Below are 25,676 nucleotides of genomic sequence, written 5' to 3'. Positions count from 1 at the left end.
ATCAAGCCCCCAGGAAGTGCGCCGGTCGTTTCGTAGTGGCCAAACGGTGGTACTGCAACTTCCGTGTCCGTCACGTGATGCATTGGGTCCAAAAAGACTTTTCCCCATAGACTTACATTGCGAAAGAGACGTCTGTAACTCAGCGGATCATTTTTTTTGAGGTGAATCGACTTCCCAGTACAAACACTCTAATAGCCCTTATTTAAAAAATTAAGATTTTAAAGTTGTAAAATGCACTAATAGCTGAATCCAGAGTTATTTCCCTTCCTCCGTTCATGTGAGTGAGACCCCGACCGAGGCTGGAGCCCAAGCCGTGACGACGGCGTGACGTTGGGACCCCGTGACCGAGTCATGTGACCGAGCGGATGCTACTGCGCATGTCCCAGTTGCCCAAGATCCGCCGAGATACGGGTTCTTTTCCAGACGGAAGTCGAGCCATCTAAGCTTCATGCGCCAATGAGCAACTCTCATAGGATTGACCGGGACCCCGCCTCCAACGCTGTATCCAGTTCTTTTAATACATCCGTGGTAAAATGAGAAAGTTTGTGACCCAGCAGCCATGTTGAGATCAGTTGAGAAAAAAAAAATACCAAGCACCGCCCACCAGCCGGAGCACAGCCAATAGGAACGCTCTATCTCTCTCTCTGAAATGACCTGTGATTGGCCAAAGTCTCCCGTCAAGGGATCGATGTTAGTCTGAAAACAGAGCCACTAGGAGGTGCAGAAGTCTAGGTATCTCTCAGAACACTTGAATTACAATATGCTGAAAGATTATTATTACTACCCCCTCTTTGAATAGGAGTTATTTTTTGTGATTTAAAGTGACCCTTTAAGGTGATTTAAAAAAAAAAAAAAAAAAATTCCCATTTGATGATGAACACATTATATATATATATATATATATATTTTTTCTGCCAGCCATGTGAGCAGAAGGTGTGTGCTGTAGGAAGAGGAGGGGGCTGTTTCTTCTTCTCTGGTTTATGTCATTGGTTTAAACGACCCAAGACCCCGCCTTGATAGAGAAGAGAGAGAGTTAGTAGTGTGACTACAGCCAAAGAGAGAGAGAGAGAGAGAGAGAGGAGAAACAGTTAGACAGACACCTACTCGGCGTTTACCACAAATACCGCTCGGTCGTATTGTAATAAACAAGGACGCGTATGAGAAGAAGACATTGTTCCTCTGGTTGTTGTTGGAAAGCTGCTCCTGTCTCTGTCTGTAAAGCTGCGGAGGATTATTAATAATAAGGTGGAATCAGAAATACTCCAACATATGAAAACATTTCTATAACCGGAGCGGATGATGCTTCTACCACCGACGTGTGCATAGAAAGAAAAAAAGTCTCAACTTAGCGATTAGAAGACGCCATTCATCCAGGTAAGAATGCATTTTACAGAACATCTTTTAGTGTTTTAAAAGGAGAGTTATGAGAGCAAAAACGTCGAGGTCCGCAGCATGAATACATACATAGAGACAAGCTGTGACCATGTGTGTCCACCTTACTGCGCCATGAAGATGGTCGGCTGGGTTTTGCAGCCTAAACACACACTAACACACGGTTATTCTCCTGTAAAAGATAGCTTTACTGTCAAATATTGACACGAATATATGCTGACAAGGACGGAGAGTGTGTGTGTAGGTTAAAAAGAAAATAGGAAGTGCCTTATCTCTGTAGTGGAGTTGTGTCTGTGTGCTTTCCAGTGCTCATAAATCCTCTTTAATACCTCACACTTGACCCGGCTGACTGAGTTTTTGTGCGCAAAATAGTGTTGTTGAAAGACGTCATCCTGTGTAATCTTTGCTTGCTTGCTGCTTTAGCTTAAAACACAAATTACTATGGAAGCACAGCATCTGCTGTCCGAGCTGCTGCTGCTGCATCACAACAGTGTCACTGACTGACCTTTTTTCTCTCACTTGTATTGAGACTTTTTTTTTTTTTTTTTTTTTAATATACTTATTGCAGTTTCAGCAACTTATACAATCATTCTTACTGTGTTTTCATTTTACAGCTGTCTCTTTGTTTTTTTTACACAGAATGTCACAACTTAAAACAAGAGGAGAGAGAGAGAAAACACACACAAAAAACATGATTTCATCTTAAACTATAATTTCAATTGAATTCAGAGAAAAAGGGAGGACATATACTTAAACAATCCAAAGAATTAAAATTAAATAAAGTAAAATAAATTAATTAATTAAAATTAAAATAAACAACAGTGTCACTGACCTTTTTTCTCTCACATGTATTGAGACTTTTTTTTTTTTTTTAAACTTAGTTTTTATTGCAGTTTCAGCAACTTATACAATCATTCTTACTGTATTTTCATTTTACAGCTGTCTCTTTGTTTTTACACTAAATGTCACAACTTAAAACAAGAGGAGGGAGAGAGAAAACACAAAAAACAGCACAAAGATTTCATCTTAAACTATAATTTCAATTGAATTGAGAGAAAAGGGGAGGACACATACTTAAGCAATTCAAAGAATTAAAATAAAATAAAGTTAAATAAATAAATACATTTAATAAAAATAAATGTGGTGAAGGGTCAGAGGTCAGGGAGGGTGTGTGTTGGTATTGAGACTTTTAAAGAAGCTGGCATACATCATCATTATAGGGGATCAGAGAAACTTTTTTTTTTTTTTTCTTCATCCCAACCCCACAAGTGATTAAAGGCAAGTGGATCAAACACTTGACATTTTTTTTTTGCCTGGAGGAATCCCACCTGAAAGGAGTTTTTTTGTGTTTAGATCTGCATAGGGGGAAAAAGCCTTTAACCAAGCAATTACATGTTGTCATTTTTGCAGAATAACTGGACACATTGGGGCATAATTAAAGATTTATTCACATTAAATAATACTGGATCACAAACAGCATTTATACAGTGTGCACCTCGTAGTCCAAACTCCTAACAAGCCCCCTCAGTGACTGATTGTTCGGCCAGGGCATCCTACTTTAAGCTTGCGATGTGAAAGCAATCCACCCATGTGCCCATTCCCAAGCTCTGGTCATTTTTGTAGTGTTGGACTTTACTCATCGTCGAATGATGGAGATATATATAGGAACTTCATCCTTTTTTTTGCAGTTGTTAAAGTGAGTGAAATGCAAGTGAAACCGAGCCTCGTGTTTCTCCCTAGAGGCTCCACCAGGATGTGACTTTGAAAACCACTGGAGGAGATTTTTTTTTTGTAGTTCCCACTGTTGGACGCTTTGTTGCATTTCCACTCGGGCAAATTGATCTTGTTTATAGTTTCCGAGCTCATATTATTTGACTCAGAAATGAAAATTAAAGTATATATTGTAGCGACTACTATCAATTAAAAAAGCTGCTAAGAGGCTGAAGTAGGATCTTGACTGTGTGACTCGTTCCAAATGCGTTTTACTGTTTATTAAATGAAAGGAATTACAAACAATAAGGTTAACTGGAATAACTAAGGTGTGTAACGTGAAGTGACAGTCAACAAGCTTATCTCACCCTCTTTGTCTGACTCCCACGCTCCAAGTGAACAGGTAAAAATAGGTGAAACCACACCCCTGTGTCAATTACCGGAAGTGACGTTAGCCAAAATAATGTGTGTAGCCTAAACAAATAATAATAAACAACAGGCTAAATGCACACTTTGGCTCCTACAGTATATAGTATATAAACATAAAATTGATTTGAATAGATCAGCTTTATTGTCACTGATGTCTGATCGAGCTATTTGAGTCAGTATCGACCTGATATCCGGTATCGGTATCAGTGCATCCCTAATTTGCAATGAGGATTCATAGCTGACAAAAAATGGTCAGGAAAGTGCATCTTTGTTTACAGCCGCCGTTGGGAGCCGACAGTGTACGAACGAGCCGCTAATTGCTTTGTGTTAACTTGTTAATTACACACACTAAAGTATTCTTACACATTATTGGGCTAATTAATTCACTGATTACTCTGAAAAATATGACAACAGGACAAGTGTTGGATTAATGAAGAGCCGGAGTTATCTTAATTTCTTATCACTCATCATTAAAAACACCATCAGTCATTTTTTTCTTCTCGTCAGGAAAAGAGGATTCCTGGAGCTTGATATAATCAAAGTGAATGATTTACATGTAATATTTGGGTTTGATGCCTGCAAGCTAAAATAGAGGATGACCTTGGTGAAGCAGCTCTTTGTCTGTATGTATTGGACGAAGAAATGGTGTGTGTGTGCCTGAAAGAGTATAAGGCCACTACAGATGTGTGCAGCTTGGACATCTGCTCTGTTGTCGGCCATTGTCAAGGAAGCAGTTAAGATGGTGGGCAGCTCGAGTCGGCACAACAGGGCTCCCTTGTCAGAAAGCTCCATTAAACTGCTCCAGTCACAAGTGCAGCAGGGAACTGGTCATAACACTGAGTAGTGTTCCTTTCCCCCTCACATAACAGGTACATTCACAATCATTACTGCTCCACAGTGGAGCTTTTTTTGTCTCCTTGGGGACAATCAATTCTTCATTTATAACCAACAAACTTGCCATACATAAGTTGACATATTTTTTTTTTTTTGCAGAAACACTCCCCCCCTCCCTCTTTTTTGCCGCGTACCTTCCCCCCATTGTGAGTTAAGAATGGGGACTGTCGTATTTCCAGAGAGGAAATTGAACAGACTCAGTTAGCCGACCCCGTGAAGAGCCTGCCCTCTGCCATCCTCTCCCGTGTTGCCGAGCAGCACCCTATCACTCAAGGCAATTGAACGTCTCTGAGGGGACCTCTGTTAGCCCCGTGCAATATTTATTACCATCCATCATCCCGAGACTCTCGCTCTACGGGTGAATAACAGTGGCTGCTAAGTTCTGTGTTAAAAAGTTCCCTCGCCAGCGACCATTAGAGGGGATTTATGGGAGCAGCTTCCCTGGAAGTGCTGCGGAAGGCGAGACGGAGCTGCGTTTCAGAGTCCCGCTTCTTGCATACGCGCCGGGCCGTGCTACCAAATATGTCACGGGTAAAACTCTGACTGGTTGAAGAGCCTCGCCTGAACTTCTCTTTTTCCTTTTTCTAGTTTGTCTTCTTAATAGGTTTTTAGTGCTCGAATTACTCGACCGGCGGAAAATGAATCTGCAATTCTGCTAATTGATTAACTGTTGAAGTCGTTTATCAAACTAAAATGCTGAACATTTGCTCGTTTCAACCTCTTAAATGTGAAGATGTGCTGTTTTACTCGCATATCATTGCTAATTGAGTAGTTTTTTTTGCTTTTGGACTGTTGGCTGGACAAATGGAGCTATTAGAAGATGTGACCTTGGGCTTTGGGAAGTCACACATTTTAGACATTTTCTAGGCTAAACAATTATTAAGTTAATAGATAATGAAAGTCATTATTTGTCGTCAATCAGTGTTTCCTAAAGCCCAAGATGACGTCCTCAAATGTCTTGGTTTTTGTCCACAACTCACAGGTTGCTGTCATAGAGGAGTAAAGAAACCAGAAAATATTCACATTTAACATGCTCAGAGAATTTTGACTTTTTTTGACATTTTCTAGGCTAAACAATTAAGTAAATAAAAGTAATTATTTGTTGCATCTAGGTCTGCAACTAACGATTATTTTCATTGTCGATTAATCTGTCGATTATTTTCCCGATTAATCCATTAGTTGATTGGTCTGTAGAGTGTCAGTCGATCAGTGTTTCCCAAATCCCAAGATGACATCCTCAAATGTCTTGTTTTTAATATGATATTCAGTTTACTGTCATAGAGGAGTAAAGAAACCAGAAACCACATTTAAGAAGCTGGAATCAGAGAATTTTGACTTTTTTTTTTCTTAAAAAAATACTCAAACCGATTAATAGATTATCAAAATAGTTGCCGATTAAGTCAATAGTTAACAACTAATTGATAAATTGTGGCAGCTCTAGTTGCCTAGTGTTCTATCTAAACAAGCAGAAGATGCAGTGCATCTGCTGTTAGTCATATTACAGTAATGTACACACACATGAACGTTACATACATCATTATATGATTTAATTCCAATATTTACAGAATTAAAAAGGCAACAGATAAAGCAAATATCTCTCCATCTGCTGTGCAGTTATTTCCTTTGTACCAAGTCTTTCTCACAGCAGAGACAGTAACGATAATGATCTAATATTCTCCATGGTCTTTAATAAGGATCATCTAATGCATGCATACTGTGCTACTGAGCTGGTAAATCCTGCCTCCATGTCCTTTTGAGTGAGAGCGAGCGAGTGAGTGCATTAGTATATCTGCGTGTGCTCACTACCTCTTGATAAACTCTTTGATCCTGCAGAGATGAGATTTTTTTTTTTCTTTTCTTTCCACTCGGATGAGATTGTTTGTTTGTCATAGTTGAAAACAATCGGGATGGATCTGATAGCGAGTGAAGCCGTATAGACGGGACCGTAAATGAATGCCTTACCGTGCTCCTTTTAGGTCAATTTGAATATGTGTTTTTAATTGGTCTCTGAAGGCTGAAACTTGTCTTTTTCTGCCTTTCCTCAAAAGTGTCTGCATGATGTGACTATGTTGAGCTGAGGAGCCCCGGAGCAGCGGTGTTCATTTGAAGCCCGGCGAACATGCTCATTATCTCCAACCAAAGGCAAGATTGATTTAGCTGAAAGATGGGGTAATCTCTAAAAAAAAAAAAAAGAAAAAAAAACCATGGAGGTAGAACTGTAACTGATCAAGACAGTGATTCTAGCAGCGGATCGCTCTTGGTCAAAACGAATAAAACCGAGCGCTACACGGTATCTTCGCTACTCACAGGCGCCATCACTCAGCCGTACTCTCTCGTGGCTTCAAAACTCCTCTAACCTTTAGAAAATGCTGTATTGAAAAGATATCTCAAAGAAACATTTTGCCATTTCTTTGCTTCTCTTTCCTCCTGAGGCACTCCTCATCTTCATTTTTTTTTAGCACATTGAGGGAGTATTTGTGGGGGGGAGGCTATCAGATTTTTCCCCTGTCATCACTTACTCCCCCATTGCTATAATTTCATCGACAGTGGCAGCGATTGTGTTTTCTGGAGCTACACAGGGGTAAATGATAATTGGAGCCGTGAACGTCTTTTTCATGGTAACGGGGGGGGGAAAGTGGAACCCCGTGCCAGCGCTATTCTCTGTACCGTACAAAAGGGACAAGATCCAGCGATAGCAGGGCTTGCATAAGAGATCTACAGTATTCTCTAACACAAACAGATGTATTTATTCCTGACTGGAACTAGTAGAGCTGAACCTCATGTGGTTTCAGCGTTGGCTCGCAGATAGGAATTTCTCTGCAGTTATTGGATGGGATGCAAGAGTCACTCTGCTGCTTTTATCTCGCACCACTCTACATTAGTATCAGGGGAGAGTGAGGTGGCCATGTAATAAAGTGGAAGTGCATCGTCTTCCAGCCATGTAAAAGGTCAAGTAACTCTTGTACATTGGCCCCATGTTGGCGATGTCAATGAGACAGCCCTGTTAGCATTAAGGTACGATGTCGTCGGGCAAAGCGGCAGCACAGCAATTAGAGATATTAATTATTTTCTTACAACTTAATACTCTTTCATTTAATGCATATTAATTGATGTGCTCTCGAATCCACGCTCACATAATCCACCAAGGATTTCTCAAAGGCAAGCACAAAAGGCTCTTATTATCTTAAGGAGGAAGTGGTCTTTTGGGACGCAAAGTGCCCCTGTTCAATTGTGTATTACATTATGAAACAGACGTAAGTGAAATGAAATTACAACATATCATCGGCACGGTGAAGGATCCCGTTGAATAATTACCTCGGCGGAGCCATTGTCGTAATGTCAGACATGTTCTTTCGGACGTGATGGTTTATGAAGTCCTCGTTGCGAGGGGAGTAAAAAAGCAGTTTCAAGGTTAAACCGTGTGAAGGCCAAATGTTTGGGGAGGGTGGATTAATTTCATGTCCCATAATGTGATTTGCAATATCTCCTCCTCTCCTGCCCTTGGTTTTCTTTGGAGATGGGCTAGCCTGATGAGAGCCGAGGGCAGGGGGGCTGCCGTAACTACCGCCCGCGTTTATAAGTGTTTACAGGACTACTAAATGGAATTACGGGAGATGATGCATGCTTACAAATTCGCCATCATTCCCAGACCCACCGTCTCATTACTGAATACAAATTCGGCGAGTATCCTTCTGGTGCACGGTAGAGAAAATTAGCTTTCTCTCACACATGCAAGCATGCGCAAACGGTCACGTACATAAATACATAGGAGGGGGGGTTCCAGGAAAATCACTGTTCGTCATTAATTGCAGGGTAAGGCTGTAAAGGAGGGTAGAAGGACCACCGTGATAACAGCAGCAAGATCCCTCGCTGCTCAGACGGCCGTACTCGACACTTTATCACACCCAGTATCTGCAGCTTATCCTCGCGTATCTGCATATCAGCCCACTTAATGAATCTGTTGGGTTGTCTCGTTTTCTGGCAAATTCCGTGTAATACAAATGTCTTCATAGATATGCGTGCATTTCACACAGCACCATTTACATAGATGAATTTGAACAAGGAGAAGGAAACCCTCACAGTATGTGTGCAATATGAGGAAGCGATAGAGTCAGCGATTGAGGTCAGCATAGTGTACAGTAGGTAGCGGTGGAGTGGGTGGGCTGTGGAGGCTTTTCGTGGGGGGTGGTATCACGTCGTGGCATTTCCTCCCCGCGGTGCCTACTGTCATCTTACTTCACTTTAACAACTCACTGCTGACATGTAATGACATTCGTGATTGAAAACCTGATATACACTGAAATCAACGACTGGCAAATCCTGTTTTTTGTTTTTTTAATAGGTTATCCATAAAGCCCTCAACGCTATGGGTGTTCGATCGAATATTAATCGCTTCACTATTAAATGACATTATCGACTGCGATGATATATATATATATATTGGGCAAAACAAAAATGAATTCAGGTGAAGAAGAACCTTATTTTATTATTTCAAAGATGTGTTAATTAGCAGGAATGTAGCACAATAAGGAAGTGTAAGCAGCGCTCTGGTTATTTAAATGTGAAAGTGTCTAAAATCAATGAATAATCGTGAGAAATTGTAATATTGATCAAAAATAATTGTGATTATCATGAGTGCCATAATTCGTGCAGCCCTAATATAATGTGACATTTCTGTTAGCTTTTATATAATACAGATAATGATACATTTCCATGGATTCGTAACAGTTGAGGAGAGTTATTTCTCTGAATATTTCAGAACGTCATGTGGCACGCGGTTCAGTCACGCTGCTTATAGTCAATTCCAGCAGACCGCCACTCATTTTTCTCAGTCTGACCTCCAGCTTACGAAGCTGGAAAAAAAGTGAAGTAAAGGTTCATATTTAAAAGTTAAAAAAAATGTATGCAGATTCATTCGTTTTGCTATATTGTGGGTTCGTCCTAGACGAGTTAGCGGGGCCTAAAGGACGGCCCAACTACACAATGAAATGGGACTGTTTTATTCTTCACTATAATGTCTTGTGATTTTAATCACCACTAATCTTGTTAAAGTCATTTTTCCTTTTGTCCCCAATTTGGTGTGGGCAAGTCCCCCATACTGCCGTTGTTGTCACTGACGACCAGGGGGAGGGTAGATAGCCACGTGACAGCCATGTCTTTTATCCTGACAGTGAGGGAGGGTGCACAAACTTCCACTTCCCAGCCACCACTGTGCAGCCAGGCAACCCAACCAACCAGTAGGAGCAAGGACATGAATGCTCATTGGTTTCCTACCTGCAAAAATTAGTCAAGTCAGCACACTGACACACTGACAGCTGTTGTTGCCTGTTGGGCTTGAGTTTGCTATGTTATGATTTGAGCATATTTTTATGCTAAATGCTGTACCTGTGAGGGTTTCTGGACAACGTTTGTCATTGTTTTGTGTTGTTAATTGAGTTCCAGTAATAAATATTTGCATAAAGCAAGTATATTCGTCCACTCCCATGTTGATAAGAGTGTTAAATACTTGACAAATCTCACCTTTAAGGTACATTTTGAATGTGGTATTAATTTGCGATTAATCGTGATTAACTATGAATCAACATGCAATTAATTATTTCAATCGATTGACAGCCTTAGTTTCGACCTAAAAGAAAACCTACCATCTGGTACTGAGCCCGGCATGGTCTCTCAAGCTCAACCACACATTGTTATAATCCTAGACACCATCAGCGAGGACGGGGCTCTGTGACAGTAGGCTGGGCAGAATTAACCAACAGCAGTCATCATGATTAATTTGGTTCAAAACATTACAAATCAGATTCAACGTACTTCAGAGATGTCTGTCGGTTCATAATAGGCTCTGATATTGACAAAAATGATTAGCAGCTGGACGTGGAAGGGATTAAATAGAACATTACTCGACCAGGCGCTCACACCAGCAGTGCTGAGAAAGAGGAAGGAACGACAAGGTGGTCATGTGGTGGAAGGACAGAGTGGCGAGTTCACACTAAACAGCAACATTAAGTGGCCCTTTTACTAAAATTAGGAAATAGAAAATGGACTTTCTGAGGCGGAGAAAATGTACTGAAGCAGTCACTAGGTGCATTTCCAAGAAGATGGTGTTGTGTCACACTCTTAAAACAGTCTTTTTCAGAAAAGCGATTTTCTGAAAAGACGTCTGAAGTGTTGGTCCTTGAATGTTAGCAGCTCTCCTCAACAGTGTATTAGGTTTGCCATCTCCAGTTGTTAAGATTCACGCGCTGTGACAGGTCCAGTTGGCTGTTTACGGTCGGGGGTGTTGGTCCAGTAAATGTAGGCAAGCATATGCATGCTTGGAAATTGGTTTTCCACTTTTTGCTTTATATATTGCTGTTGTTTCAGAGTAGTGAATATATGCAGGAACTGAATTTACCTCCTCTTGTTTTGTTTTTTTCTATGTGCACGCTCTGTCTGTGTCACGGTGGCTGCTTTAGTTTCCCACTGAAATCTCATCTTGTTCCCCTGTGAAAGGAGCATTGCATACAAATGCTGTTTCAGGTGTCCGTTGCAACATGTCTTAGTATTTAAAACCTCTCCCAGGACATTCATTGTGTACTCTGCAGGGGATGACGTTTCCCACCTTTTACATGCACATACACACGCATCACAAAAACAATACATGTCTTTCCTTTGGCTGTGCATCGAGTTGCTGTTCTTCCTGGTTTCCAGGAAAAGCTATATATCATTGAGTATCACCTTTCCTTGCAGCGAGTGAACTAAATTTTTTTTGTTTTCTCCTCTCCCAGTGCAGCTGCAGACCAATTCAGAGCTGAAGTTAGGTTTGTTTCCACCTCTCACTGCCTTCCCACTTCTGCCAATTGTTAAGGCGTATTCAAAAGAAACAACTGCCAAACAAGACTCGGTCAAAACCGAGTATACGGCTGGACCGTGTACGGTCAGTCTGTGAATTTGTGGCTTAATCGTTACACAAAGAGTCAGTGGTCATGTCTATAATGTTAAATCCAGCGGTACATGTCCAATAGGTCTGCGAGGACAGTAGGGGACGCGATGCTAATTTCATTTTAGAACTAGATTGCCTAGTTTGACAGCTTGGTCCAAGTTTCGTGAATCAGACGCGTCTCGCTGGACCTGCTATCCATAGGAAATGAATGGAAAGCATTGAAACATCGGAGTGGAACCACGCAAACAAAGGCATGTTCCCGCCTTTTCATTTTTAGAGAGCAACAGCCAATGAGGAAACTCCAACACTCGGCTGACCAATCGTGTAACTTCATCACTCACAGTGATGTCTTTTGCGTTTGTAGAGCTGGCCCTCTGCAGTCCAGCCAAAAAAAAAGGTTTTTCCCGACTACTTTTGTGGCAGTGCATTGCCACAACATCCTACAATACACTGCTTTATAAGTGACCTAACTCACCAGTTTACCCTGCAGCTTATTTGTGATTTACCTGGCCAGAATTTAGATGTAAGAGAAAAATTATTGCAGCTGTTAAAACTTTCCAGAGTTTTACAACCCTGCCTCAAAGGTGTGAAAACACTCCGTGCAGGGCCTTGGCATTTCAGCTGGACTCTTTGGTTCGTATTTTATCCTCTTCCTGTACCCTACAGCAACACAGCCACGTAGTGCCGTTGTGTGCCTGAATATGGTTAGTAAATGGAACGAAAGTCTGCTCCCTCTCACTTTCTAATCTCTCGACCTCTCTCGCTTTTTCTCCTCCTCTTCCTCTGCACGTATCCATCCCCATGATTCCCCCTCCGCCCTAGCAGTGAAGGTCTCATTGCTTATGTAATGTCTCTAAACATTTGTGCAGCATTAGGGGAAGTCAGGCATGCCAAAACTGTGCAAAACGTCCCTCTGTGCACCCCATAGAGGTGGGACAGATGGCAACCCTCGTTCCCAGTCTTGTAAACTGCCTGTGACAGGAGAGATGGCGCATAACACAGCTGAACTAGGGCACCGCTAACTAAGGCTTTACAGACAGTGGTGGACACAGTTGCATGCACACTCATCAGCGAGATGCTTATTATCTCATCTCAGTTTGGTCCTCACCACATTGGTTTTTTTTGGCTGTTAATTACAGCTTGTTGATTGCAGATTCATGGGAAAGTTCATAATCGCCGTAGCGACTTAGCTCCACCTGCGATCCAGGTTGCGGCTCACCTATAACAAAGGCTATCAGATTCCCGCATTAGATCATCCATCACGATGTTAAAGAAGGTGACCTGGAGTTGCTTTTCTAATTCAGTCGTTAATCACCGCCACAGCAGAGTGTCGGGCACTTTCACTTTGTTCCCCCCCTTTTAACAACTCTCTGGGCAGAGTCCATTACGGAGTAAACAGACAGCGAAACACTGAAGAAATGAATGAAGATGCCCAGCGCAGAACCCCCAGAGGTGAGATCAAATGGCAAGCTCGGTGATGATGAGGGATGTTTATGACCGGCACTCTATTAAGAAGAGGCTCTTCCCTGCTGGCGCATAATGAACATCTACCTTGTGAAATGGTTGTTCTGAAGCTTTTTTTTTTACCGGTCATTTTCATCAGAATGTGCGGTAATTGCTCTCAGCGGCGAGTCGGAGGAAAAAGGGCCACTGATAGGGAGAATGAGTTTTAGGGGCAACTTGGCAAGGTGACTGGCTTATGGCAACATTAACCGTGTTGATTTGAATAAATCTCCCTACACCATATTTCCCCCTTTTGTGTGCGTTAATGAAAGCCAGTTACGTCCTTGGAGGATGATATTTCAGGCCTGAACTCTTCTTCTTTTTTTTTCTGTGTACACGGTAACGCCTCCTCCAGATGTCCCCCACTGCGGGAGGCTGTGAGGCACATGCAAGAGGCTTACCGCCAACAACACACACACACAAACACACAGTCGGATCACTTCTGGGGTGGGAGGCACTTCAGCTGACCTGTTACGACAATAATATCAGAAATAAGACTGTTTCCATCGAGAAGAGAGGTAAATATTGCAGAGTGTGTGTTGGTAGGGGAGAGAGGAAAAACATCTCAGAAAAGGAGAATGTTTTCGGAAACCACAGACAATGTACCATCTGCACGCGGCGGGGTGTGTGAGCGACACTGGCCTACTGCTGTGAGGAACTATTGCATTGTTATTAAATGGCTGTTGCCTCACTGGCAGCCATATTAAAGCCTCAGATCCTGTGCCTGATGCAAGGCAACAAGGAAGAGAGAGGGGGGGGGGAGTAAAAGTAAAAAAAAGAAGAAGCTCAAAACCAGCCTGGCCTTCTGGACACGGTGACACGATGTGCAGCTGCGATGGCACAGATTAGAAGATTCAAAATTCTTCAAAATGAAAAGGCAGAAAAGAGGCTTTTTTCTCTGTTTCTCCTCTAACCTCTCTACCTCTCTCTCTCTCTCCCCGCCCACCTCCTCTATTGGCTCAGCATCTTATACAAGGTGCATCGAGAGGACAGCTTTTTTTGTACTCGGTAACTGTCTTAAGAAATGCAAATACAGCAGCTCAATCCATACCAGGTCTTCTTGTGGGGGTCAGATTTTCTTTTCATATTAAACTTTTCCTTGTTAAACTTAAGTCACTCTGTACCCCTCAAGCACTTCATCTGCAAAATTAATTTCCTTTTGCACTAGTCGTGTCTCTCTTTTCATGGCTGAGGAGTCTGGATCCACTCCTTGCTTTAGCAGCGTGTTGACTTATTGATGCACGGTGCCCTTTGTGCACGCTGAACTAGTGGCAGACAGTGCATGAAATGCCGGCGAAGAGTAAAAGTTGATTAGCTCCCCTTGCTCTCTCCCTCATCTCATTCCCTCACACTCAGGGCAGTAAAATGACTCTTGAGATTGCGCACTCTAACAGTTTCTTGTTAACTTTCTTTGTGCCAGAGGTTATTGAATGCATAGTCGCTGAATTCTTGTCTCTCACTTATGCCAAGCATTCTCTGCAGCTTCTGCCTATATTGAAGGAAGAAATATGTATCAAGAGGTTTTATTTGTTCCTCTAAATGTTTTTGACCCTGAACAAACTGCAGGCTTTAAATGTCTGGCATTCATTTCTGTTGAAAAAAATATATATATATATATAAAATATATATTATTTTTATTAGAGCTGCAATTAACGATTATTTCCATTGTCGATTAATTGATTAAAATGTCGATCAGTGTTTCCCAAAGCCCAAGATGACGTCCTCAAATGTCTTGTTTTGTCCACAACTTAAAGATATTCAGTTTACTGTCATACAGGAGTAAAGAAACCAGAAAATATTCACATTTAAGAAGCTGGAATCAGAGAATTTTGACTTATAAAAACCCCAAAATTAAATGAAAAATATTCTCAAAAATACTCAAACCGATTAATTGATTATCAAAATAGTTGACGATTCATTTAATAGTTGACAACTAATTGATTAATCAGCTCTAATATTTCTGTCGGTTTTCAGTATCCATTTTTCTGGCTTTACCAGTTTTTGCCGCTTAGTTAAAATGCACAAAAGTGAGAAGCATTATTTTAACAGTTATTAAGGTAATGTGTAGAAATTAACTATAGACGCAACGATTAATCGATTAGTTGTCAACTATTAAATTAATCATCAACTCTTTTCATAATCGGTTTGAGTATTTTTTAAAGAGAAAAAAGTCAAAAATCTCTGATTCCAGCTTTGGGAAACACTGAAAGACATTTTTCACCGTTTTCTGACATTTAATAGACCAAACAACTAATCAATTAATTGAGAAAATAATCAACAGATTAATCGTCAATGAAAATAATCGTCAGTTTCCGCCCTAAAATGAACAGTATAGTGCTGGGATTGATTTATCTTCAGGAAGCTGTCATGGCAAGTGGCGTACACTACATGTTTCTACTATTGTTGAACAGCATTTCGCAGATTTAAGAGCCAGATGTAGCACTGGTGGCAAAACTGGTTTGATTTAGGACGCAGCATGTTCAGGCAGTATTTGGTAAGAGGATATAAAAGATGATTTTATGCCATTTACAGGAACCAGTCATGGTACTGATTACTGTCTTTACCTGCACTGAGGAAAAATTGAACTAAAACCCTCAGTATTTTTCCAAAGTAGAAGTAAATGCTTGGGTAGAAAAATGACAGAATTTTGAGCAGCACTTGTAAAATTTGAAGTCAAGTGACGGTGTCGGATCAGCAGCTCAGCCAGTCATCTCCCTTCTCCATCAACTGTGCAAGGACTGAATGGTGACTGCCCATAAATGTGCGCTCGAACTCCTCTGTTTTCCTGACAAAAGTTTCCAAGGGCCTGATTTTTTTTTTTGGAGCCCGCTTGACGAAACCTGACATTTGGAAAAGGTCTTTTGGGAGGATTTGTTTGCGACAGCTTCAAATTACAATGGCACAGAGGGAACGGGAGAAAGGGGAGAAAATGGCTCCTGCTTATTTAAATGTCACTTCTACAAGGTTAATGCATAAGCTCTTGTGTTTTTTTTTTAAGCATTACATGGGCATTTCTCACAATGGAAAAACATTTCTTGTCATATTTTATTCTGTGTGTGTCTTTCTGTTTGGCTCGGGCGGCGTTATTGGCAGCGGGCTTTAAGCCTTGTGAAGCTTTGCCAACATCTTGACAGTAACCACAAACCATTTAGTTGTTTGTTTTGTGTAGGTACCGACTGAAGGACCAATCACTCGGGTGTTTTTTGGATTTGAGGTTTATGCTGGACTATATTTGCAGCGGTATGAAATACATATTAATTTTCCATCTCTCCCACTCTCCATCCGAGCGCGGGAGCAAGGCAAAAGTAAGAATCGCTTTAAGTACAATCTGGGGGAGGAAAGCAGACGAGGAAAATAACCGATAAGTGTGCTGCATTTTCTCTATATGTGGAGTGATTTCTCTTACTGTATGTAACAACAGGCTGTTATTTCTTGTCAGCACTCAGCGCACTTATGAGTGCATAGGGGGCTCCGCTCGCCACTGACCTTTTTAACAAGGATGAGAAGACCAAAATACACCGAGTATCCCTCGGTGATGATAGTCGAATGTCACTCAAACTAAAAGACTGCAGCCAGACTCTCATACAGAGCTTCCAACAATAGTAAGGAGGAGGAGGAGGAGGTGGAAGAGGAGGAGGAGGAGGAGGAGGAGGAAGAGGTGGCGAGCCCTCTATCTCTTTTCCTTGACAAATAGCTGATGACACTGTTGGATTAAGTCCTCACAAGTCATGCCAGCTGCTGGAATCAGATGACAAGTACCTCCATTTCTACGTGTCTTAATCTGTTTCAGCCGCTTCCAGCTTCATATATAACTGGAATATTCATCATCCAGATGCTGCCTGCAAATGTCAATAAATTAAGTGACTCAAGTGACGCTGAGCTTGACAACTGGGTTTCCTGAAAGGCATTTGCCCTTTTGCCTACTTTTTCATTTTGCCCTACTGCCACGACACATTTTTATTGAAGAGCTGTCTGACTGCGAGCGCACCGCAAGGACTCGGGGCTATACATCGCCAAGCTGCTTCTTAAACTCCAGTCCGCACAAGTTGCCGCAGTTTTGCAACTGCAAACAGAACATCTATTTTAACAGAGGCATTTTCCCATAATTAAACTAATGCATAGGAGAGTATGCTGGGGTGGCTCCCCTGATTAATGGAGCAATTACATAATCCATTACACTGAATTATGAATGTGCTAATGATGAGCTCACGTTGGGTAATGATTCCCGGAGTTTGCTTGTGTAAAATATGAAAAGGGAAAGCGGAGAGGACTGTCTGTGTTTGCAGATGTTCCCCTAATCACTAGGAGGTAAGGCTAAGGCGGAAAAAGAAATGTGCGACTTCCTACGGAGAGTGGCTGTTCCACCATCACGGGTCATTGCTTCCTGCTGTAGGAAGAACGCCTCCTACTGTTCCCACTAAGACTGGATGTTGTAGATTCGAGGATCTCCTGCTATGAAATACTAAAGGCCGTACAAATGTGAATTCATGTTTTATGTAATTCTTTGATGCGAACATAAAGTATGCAATTAAGGGGGGGGAAAAAGACGACATAAAGGACGACAGTTGGAGACTGAGCTCCGTCATAATCTTCTTGGCCAAAACTGTCACTGGCTCTTAAGCAATAATTTCTTGTTTACATTCTCGTCTATTTGCTGGGATGTTCCTGGACGTCGTGTTGTGCAGCAGACGCCTAGAAATAGCTCATATCTTCTGAGCAGTCTTAGATATCTCAGAATAGCAATCATTTGTTTTGGAGTACCAAACAACAGCTTGACACAAATTATTTTAATTATTGATCAACTAATCGATTGCACCAGCTGATACTGTATTTAGTTTTGTAGTGACAGTGACCATATCTGCTTTTATGCCAGATGATCGATTTATCTTTTAAAGCGTGTCTATGTAACTTTTGCTAAACAGCCACCCCTGTGGCAATTACATGATAATAGTAAATGCTAAAACATAGTAGTACAATTAGCGTAGAGTCATAAGTCAGCAAACTACTTGGTAATGTCAATTACACAAGAATACCCACCTAGTTTGCTAACATTAGCCACCATAAGCTACTGGTTATTAGGGCTGGGCACTCAATATCGATATTATATCAATATTGTGATATGAGACTAGATATCGTCTTAGTTTTTGGATGTCGTAATATGGCATAAGTATTGTCTTTTCCTAGTTTTACAGGCTGCTTTACAGTAAAGTGATGTAATTTTTCTGAACTTACCAGACTGTTCTAGATGTTATTTGTCTTTACCCATTAAGTCATTATATCCACATTATTTTTGATTATCTATCAAAAATCTGATTGTGTAAATATTTTGTGAAAGCACCAATAGTCAACTCTACAGTATCGTCATAAGTGAGACTATAAAGGCAAGGGTGCAATATATTGCATATGAATTCAGCTTTTCATTCTTAAGAAGAAGAAGGTGTTGATTCTACTTTCAAACGTTGCATAGTTTTGCTTTAAACAGGAGTGTACCGTTATCACAATTTCTTATTTGAGCTAAATCAGTGCTGTGTTACAAATTGTACCATACTGGTTCCACATTGTCTTGTTGAATAGGAAATTAATAGAAGGAGTCGAAATATAGAAAGAAGCAGATTGGTGTCATGGGGAAAAACAAGTGTTTTCTCACCTGTGTAGATAACCTTGACTCTTACACTTATCGACAGAAGCAGATGATATCATTCTACAGATTGTGTGAAAAGAGGACGCCTATAGTACTTATAGCAGCACGCTATGTTGAACATGTCTGTATATTTTCTCTCATGATTTTAAATAACCTTGCCAGTACATCTACATGATGTACTCATGCAGCATGTCTGATGTTGAAACTGGCCTCTCTTGCGCTCAGTTTGGTTTCTCTCGGGTTACATACTCATCGTTAACCCTCTGAACCCCAAGCAGTTTCTCCTGTCACATTTTACTCACTCTGGTCTCGTTTTTCACTGCCATATACAAGTCCTGCGCCAATGGAATCTATATATACCACGTTTTTCCAAGTGCCCACAAGTGTTACCAATATTGGAAAAAAACAAGACGGGGGCTCCGCATGCTATACATTTTCTATTTTACAACCTCTTTTGGCCTCTCCTCTCTGCTTCGTGTTCAGCAGCAGTTCAGTTGAAGTTTTGCTGAGTTTTCTTCACATGACTGTTTGTCTCAGCCGAATCATTTGTGGCTTCCCAGTTACGCTGAAGAACGTAGAATTTAAATGTTTTCAAAGGATCTGGATATGTTTTATTTTTGGTGATGTCACCCATTGGTTTGTGGACTACGGTTTTGAAGCGTCGTGTTCGTCATTTTGGCCGTCGCCAGCTTGGTTTTTGGCCGTCACCATCTTGGTAGGCGACCAAAATATTACAGTTAACTTTCTTAAACTGAAAACACGGACAACACCCAGACCTGACAACGCCGTGGTATCGACCTGTCAATCACAAGGTAGCCACGCCCTAAAGCATCCCCCTGCTTTATGGTCTATTTGACTCTAAATGGGACCATAATGTACTAAATGAACATCATGCTGTATTGAAGAAGACTTGAAGACTTAGCGTTTGAGACCATAAACTCATGTTTACAATGTTTACTGAGGTAAAAAATCAAGTAAGAAGTAGGGTCATTTTCTCATAGACTTCTATACAATCTGACTTCTTTTTGCAACCAGAGGAGTCGCCCCCTGCTGGCTGTTAGAAAGAATGCAAGTTTAAGGCACTTCCGCATTGGCTTCACTTTTCAGAATCGGAGGTTGCCGCCTGGTTATATCAATATTTTAAGTTTCAATTTGGTTACTTTTATTGATAGAAGCGTCAGGTCACACATGAAAGTTGAAAATCGGATCATAATGTCTGTTTTTTACAGTTTCTGGCGATGGTAAATGGTGTATTTTGGTGACATACTTTTCGCGCCGTGGGGTTCAGAGGGTTAAAGCAGCCTAACACTAACAAAATGCTCCGTGTGCAGGTGGAATTCTGTTGATATAAGAGGAAAGAAAAACACCTGGCTTGTTAAATATTACATTTTTGAGAGTCATAAGACACCTGAACTGCTACCTGCGCTTTTGTTCATTAAATATTAAATTAAATGCATCTGTCTAACAGGTTTTTGCATCAGTTGTGATTTTTGGCAACTGTCGGATGCTGCCAATTATCTCACAATTTGTGATCTGTTATTGTAACAACCTCTTTTGAGTAAAATAACAAATCTTCCTTTGAGTATTTGACAAGTCTTCCACTCTGCTGTCATCTACAGTGTTATTGTATTTACCCGTGACAAGACATGCTTTAAAATCCCGTGCAGGAGAAAAGAATCAGTGTGCCACTCATGTCAGATTGTGCATAACGGTTATTGCTTGTGTTGTGACTGAGAAATGCTAAAACCAGAATATTTTACAGAGTTCTCAGGGTTCATTGCTGATTGTTCCTTCAGGCTATCTTTTTACACACACTGCAGATTTCTTTTGGCCAAAATCAGACCTCGGTCGTGCACACTTCTGTTGATTAGTTGGGTTTTGACAGGTCATCTTTCAACTGACACCTCAGAGAAGCAGCGCTAAAAGGGACCAGCAGAGGTTTGACTTAATGTCTCTTCACGCTTGTGGAAGAGGGAAATAAAATGCGGAGGGTAAAAGCTAAGATAGCGACACTAAATCGCAGGTTCAACAGCCAATCAGAGATCTCCCATGACTTTGCTTCTATGCGGTCTGCCAAGTATTTTCCCATTCTAGTGTCGCTTGCAGCAACTGATGGGTCATGATCTGTGCATGCAACCTACACTTCTCTTGGCTTTTACAGCCTTTCTGTCATTTCTATGTATGTACGAATGTAGGAGTGTTATCTTATAACCTCTCTTCTCGTTGTATACCGTCCTTTTTTCATTCGTTATGCGCAGACACATGGCAGTTGCCGAGGTCACACCTTAACATCTTATAAAATACACAGTCACATCGCAGTTTATCTAGTATTGCTGCTGGAAACGTGAATCTACTGTGTATTCTTCTGTGAATTCATGAATGTTTATATGGCATCTCTGGAGAACAAGAGTTAATTGCAAAAACAAGTTTTAATTGGGCTTGTGTTTACAAAATGTTGCCTTCATGCCCTAGTTGCACATGCAAGAATAAATGGGGTTCTCTGGAGATTTTTTTTCCTCCAAGTGTATTATATACATATATGCATTACAGAATATCTTTTTGTCTTTTTGTGCAACAAAGTCTGTTAGTCCTTAATATGCACCGGTCCTCCTTAGCTGCGATGATTGACATCCATTATTTTCCAGCCCTCAGTGTCTGTTCAGAGCTGGCGGCAGATATGTGTGTGCATTAGATGTGGTTCATTTGAAGTTCAGCGTGTGAGTCCATTTTCTTAGGTAAACAAGCCATCCAGACTCCCAACTTCCAGCTGAGGACACTTATCTGCTTATCTCTGATAGAAAATTGTCTTCTTCTTTCCATAGTGTGAGCTCTCCGTGTGCTCTCTCAAGGTAACTAGTGTTTGTCTGCTTCGAGAGAGAGATTGAGAGAGAGAGGTGTACTGTGTGCTACCCGGTGAAAGGAAAAAATCACCCGCATTTACAGCTTGTAAATTAACTTTATGGGGAAATAATTGCTACAAGTGAAAAGCAAAATCCTTATTTAGTTTCATATAAAGCAGTAAAAGGTTATGACTGGTGGAAAACCGTGTCTCCTCTCCGGGTAGAGCCGTTTATTACTTTGGTCAGAATTGCAAAGAGGGGGAAACATTATGAGAGTTTTTATGATTAGTTTGTGTACTGTACATGTACTTGTTGTAGGAGTCCATCCAAGCATCTGTTGGCTATTTTGTTATTTTCTGCGTGTGTGTTCCTGTGTGCTACCCCTTTCAGATATGCACATTACGTAAGTGTGGATTTATTGTGCCAAAGAAGTCACAATGGCAGTCTGACTATATAGGTAGAAGTCTAAATTGAATGTGATCACATTAAAGACAAAAGTACAGCGTGCTCAAAGTTAAATATGTAGTCGATATTGAGTGATATTGAATGCACACTGAAAAAAAAAAAACCAAGGTAATTGTAATTATGAGCCATTTAAGTTGTTCAGGATATTCTCCTCACGTCAGATCATCAGTCTATAAAAATGTGTTTCCATTGATTATTTTTTTGCCCTCGCAGCGCAGGGTAAAAGAGGATTTTAAAATAACTTGGAAAACCACATTAATCACCAGACCTTCAGTCTCCCTCCCCTCATTTGTAACTTTCAGTCCTGCCAACTTCCTACAGTATGAATTCCACACTATAGTTCTGCCGCCGTGGTGAAAAGGAAAAGGGGCTTTTCACCTTTTCTTGCACCCCTGATGCCAAATGTCGCTTGTCGGTCATGTTAGGCTTTAAGCAGAGTTGTTGTGGAGCATTTCTGTACCCAAAAAGCCGTTACTTTACCAGATACTTGAAGCTAGCTGAAAGAGGTTTATGTGTAGTGAAGGTTCCTCCCTGCTCTCCGGGCTGCCAAACAGCACAGCGTGCTTTCGGTCGTTATAGTGGGCCTCTGGGCCCCGAGCCACCAGCTCTGCCTTGTTCTGCTCCGCTGGCTGCGTCGGCCCCGTTGTGAAATGTGATCATCAGTCGGCTCCATTAGTCGGACTGGGTGCCGTTGGAGACCGGGCGGCCCAATCCCCTGGCTGCACCACCCAGGAGTTGGTCTCCAGGGATTGGTCGGAGCAGGGAGCGTCTTGTTGTACGATTTACTGGGAATGCGGCCACGGTGCCTTGTTGTTGTGGTATCACAGTCTTGTTTACCAGGTTCTCTCGCTCAAGCTTAGCTTGTACAATGAACACATTTGACATGTTGGATAGCAGTGGGTTATGTAATTATCAGTGCAGCACATTGTTATGCACTCTGCACTTTTTCATAATAATCACATATCATCTTATGTATTTCACATTTGTGCTCCTCTCTGGACTATTTCCTGCTTCTTATTTTCAAACTAAGATAGACCCCATGTTCTATTTTGCTTAAAGGAAGTGCATAAACTGCATAGTCATTCGGGCTCGGTGGGTGTTCAAAATATTACAATACCAGTACCAATACAAGTACCCTTAAAGTGATACGATACCAATAGAGTACTTCAATTGATACCTTTTTTTTCTACTTCATTCGATACCCATCATGCGATTGGAAGCAATCAGTTGTGTAACATATCACCACTACTCCTCCCCATCCAAATGATTTTAACCGGAATACTCGTATTTCCAGTTTCCCCTGAAATAACCATTCTGCATTTTATGCATTTATTTTTTATCAGACGCCACAGGTATGTAGTATAGTCATACTTTTTAATGTTTTGGTGGCATCTCGGCACGCTGAACTGCCAACTCCGTGAAATACACTTGAATTCACTATACCACAGACTGTATGCGTTGTATCTGCCGCGGTAGTGGGCCAATCGCACGTTGCATTAAATCAAAGAACGCTTGCAGTGATTGGCTTCGAGCAAAACCATACAAATAGTCATTTTTCTAGATCTGGGTACAAAAAGGATCAAATTCAGGTATTGTTTTACTGGAGAAGTTTCGATACTACTTGGTACTGGGTTATTTCGGTCGATACCTTAAGGGTATTGAGTACCCAGCCCTACTAGTCAGTAAGTGAGTTGCAGGACTAAACGGCTCTCCTGACCAATGGAAGAGCAGGAGGCGGGCACCCTAACATATACAAACCAATGCACCTGATTGTTCGTGAGCTTTAGATGGTCGTACACGAAGACTGAAATGAAAGCAGAACCATATTTTGGAGCAAATGTGTGAATATGTTGAGCATACGGAGAGACGGTAGAGAGGTGGATTATGCTTCAGAACCGGTTCAACAAGTATCCATGGAGGATTTGATACTTTTCAGGATGTGAGACTGGGCCGCTGTAGGAGTCCATTGAGACCGCCTCGAGCAAGCTACAAACTTACAAAAAAGCCACCTTTCATGTCTGCAGGGAGTGAGCGTTAGATACCCGAAAGATATGTTTTTAGTAAAGTATCACTTTAAGCCATCATGTGACCCCTCTTGCATCCCACTGTGGCCAAAATGCAGCAGCTTTGAAGGCTTCTGGAGTGTGAGGTGGACTTAAGATGAGGGAGATAGAGTTTATCTTACCAAAGCAGAAATACAATCTGAGTTTTCCTAAACCAGAGAGAGGTTTAGCAAATCTGACTGATATTTAAGGCGTTCATTTTTGAGTTTGTGCGCGTTTGTTCAGTTTTAAGGACTTGACTTTTTGCCATGTCTGTCTTGTGAGCATCAGACATGATTCATTCCAATCCAACATCCCAGTCCATCTGCAGTTAATCCTCTCATGTAGCATGTTTTTTCTGCATGGCTCTGTTCATGAAAAATGGATAAATGTCATCTAGGTGGCCTCCTGTAACGATGAGGACATAAACAAAGAGTGCAGTTAGTGACACCTGAGCAAAACTACCTTTCTGTTTATCAGTGTGAGACGAGTTGGTTGTGAGCTTGTGTGATTCGACGAGCAGTGTGGATACAGGATACAGCTCCTTCCATGGAAATGTGGAAAGCTAACAACCGTGCTCGCACCAACTTTCCTAACCTGTCTGCTTTGCATAAAATCAACTTGGCTGCCTGTCAGTATGTTGCTCTGTAATTAACCTGCGGAAGCCCAAAACGGGTGCCCTCTGGAAGGCTTCATTAACCTGTGCCTAAGAGGCGGCCATTGTCATCTGGATCCCATGACCGGCACACACTAAGCGACCACAATATTATTTCCTCAGCTGTAACGGCTGGCAGAAAAACAAACCCCACCTGCGTTTTTGTATTCACGGAAATCTTTTCCTGCAAACATGAGATGATACTAAATTATAGATGGATTTAAATGACAGCAGGGCCTCACCATGTCAATTACTACTAGTGCTTAAATGATTAGTTGATTAGACTATTGACAGGAAATTAATTAGGGATGCCCCGATTGATCGGCTGCTGATTGTTATCGGCCGATATAAGGCGTGACGCAACAAAACAAAACACGTCGGCAGTGTGTGAGACGAGTGTGTGAGACAGATAAACGGCAGGAGGAGACCTAGTTAACGTTAGCTTTTTGCAGGCATTGGACAGCACAGTCCTGCTTTGCTAAATAACGGAGCTAACGTTATCTCTTTGAGTTACATTATGACGTTCAAGCTGTATTCAGTAAGAATTGGTAATGGGTGGTAAATTATAATGTTATCATGATGTGTTGAAACGTAATCTTTTAAAATGTAGGTTTTGGTGAGAAACTTCAATAAATACAGTTTGAAGGAGATGTTTTCACAGCAATATAAAATAGATAATAGAGAGGAAATTATGACCTGTTAAGCTCTAGCGTTAGCTCTAAGCAGCTTATAATATATAATTAAAACTACTAATGCCAAGATTTATGCAAATAACCACTATAATATAGATGACAACAACAAAATTAAAGGATAACATTTTGAATATTTTACAGTTTACACTGACTTTGAGATGGTTGAAATTATTATTATTATTATTTTTTTAAAGTTAGTCTGGAGCCTTGTATACCAGCTGCTATAACAAAACAAAACAACAACAGAAACAATTGGTACGACCGATTGGTTCATCAACGATCGGCAATCGTGCCACAAAAAACGTCTTTGTGGCATATCAAATTAATATTCAATAATTTTGTTAATTGTTTGTTTTGGTTAATTGTCATTTATCAAGCAAAAGAATCCCAAACATCAGGTGGCTCCAGCTCCTCAAATGGAATTTTTTTTTCTGCTTTTCTTTGTAGATTCTTTGGATTTTGGTATTTGAAGTTGAAGATGTGAACGTTTT

General features: G+C 41.1%; 1 protein-coding gene across 4 annotated transcripts in view; it reads left to right on the top strand.

Annotated features, from left to right (window-relative positions):
• The first annotated feature begins 1,057 nt into the window (after positions 1-1,057).
• The window catches only part of ctbp2l (C-terminal binding protein 2, like), a 110,462-nt gene continuing 85,843 nt past the window's right edge, over positions 1,058-25,676 (top strand). For 2 of the 4 annotated variants that reach the window (XM_074620886.1, XM_074620890.1), the window contains exon 1: positions 1,058-1,374. The gene's annotated coding sequence lies outside the window, so the exon portion shown is untranslated. The remainder of the gene's footprint in view (positions 1,375-25,676) is intronic. The other 2 variants (XM_074620888.1, XM_074620887.1) reach the window with 1 other exon arrangement.

This window comes from Sebastes fasciatus, chromosome 20, assembly GCF_043250625.1.
Source record: "Sebastes fasciatus isolate fSebFas1 chromosome 20, fSebFas1.pri, whole genome shotgun sequence".
In the NCBI taxonomy this organism is placed as follows: domain Eukaryota; kingdom Metazoa; phylum Chordata; class Actinopteri; order Perciformes; family Sebastidae; genus Sebastes; species Sebastes fasciatus.
This window is presented reverse-complemented; position numbering and strand designations above follow the sequence as displayed.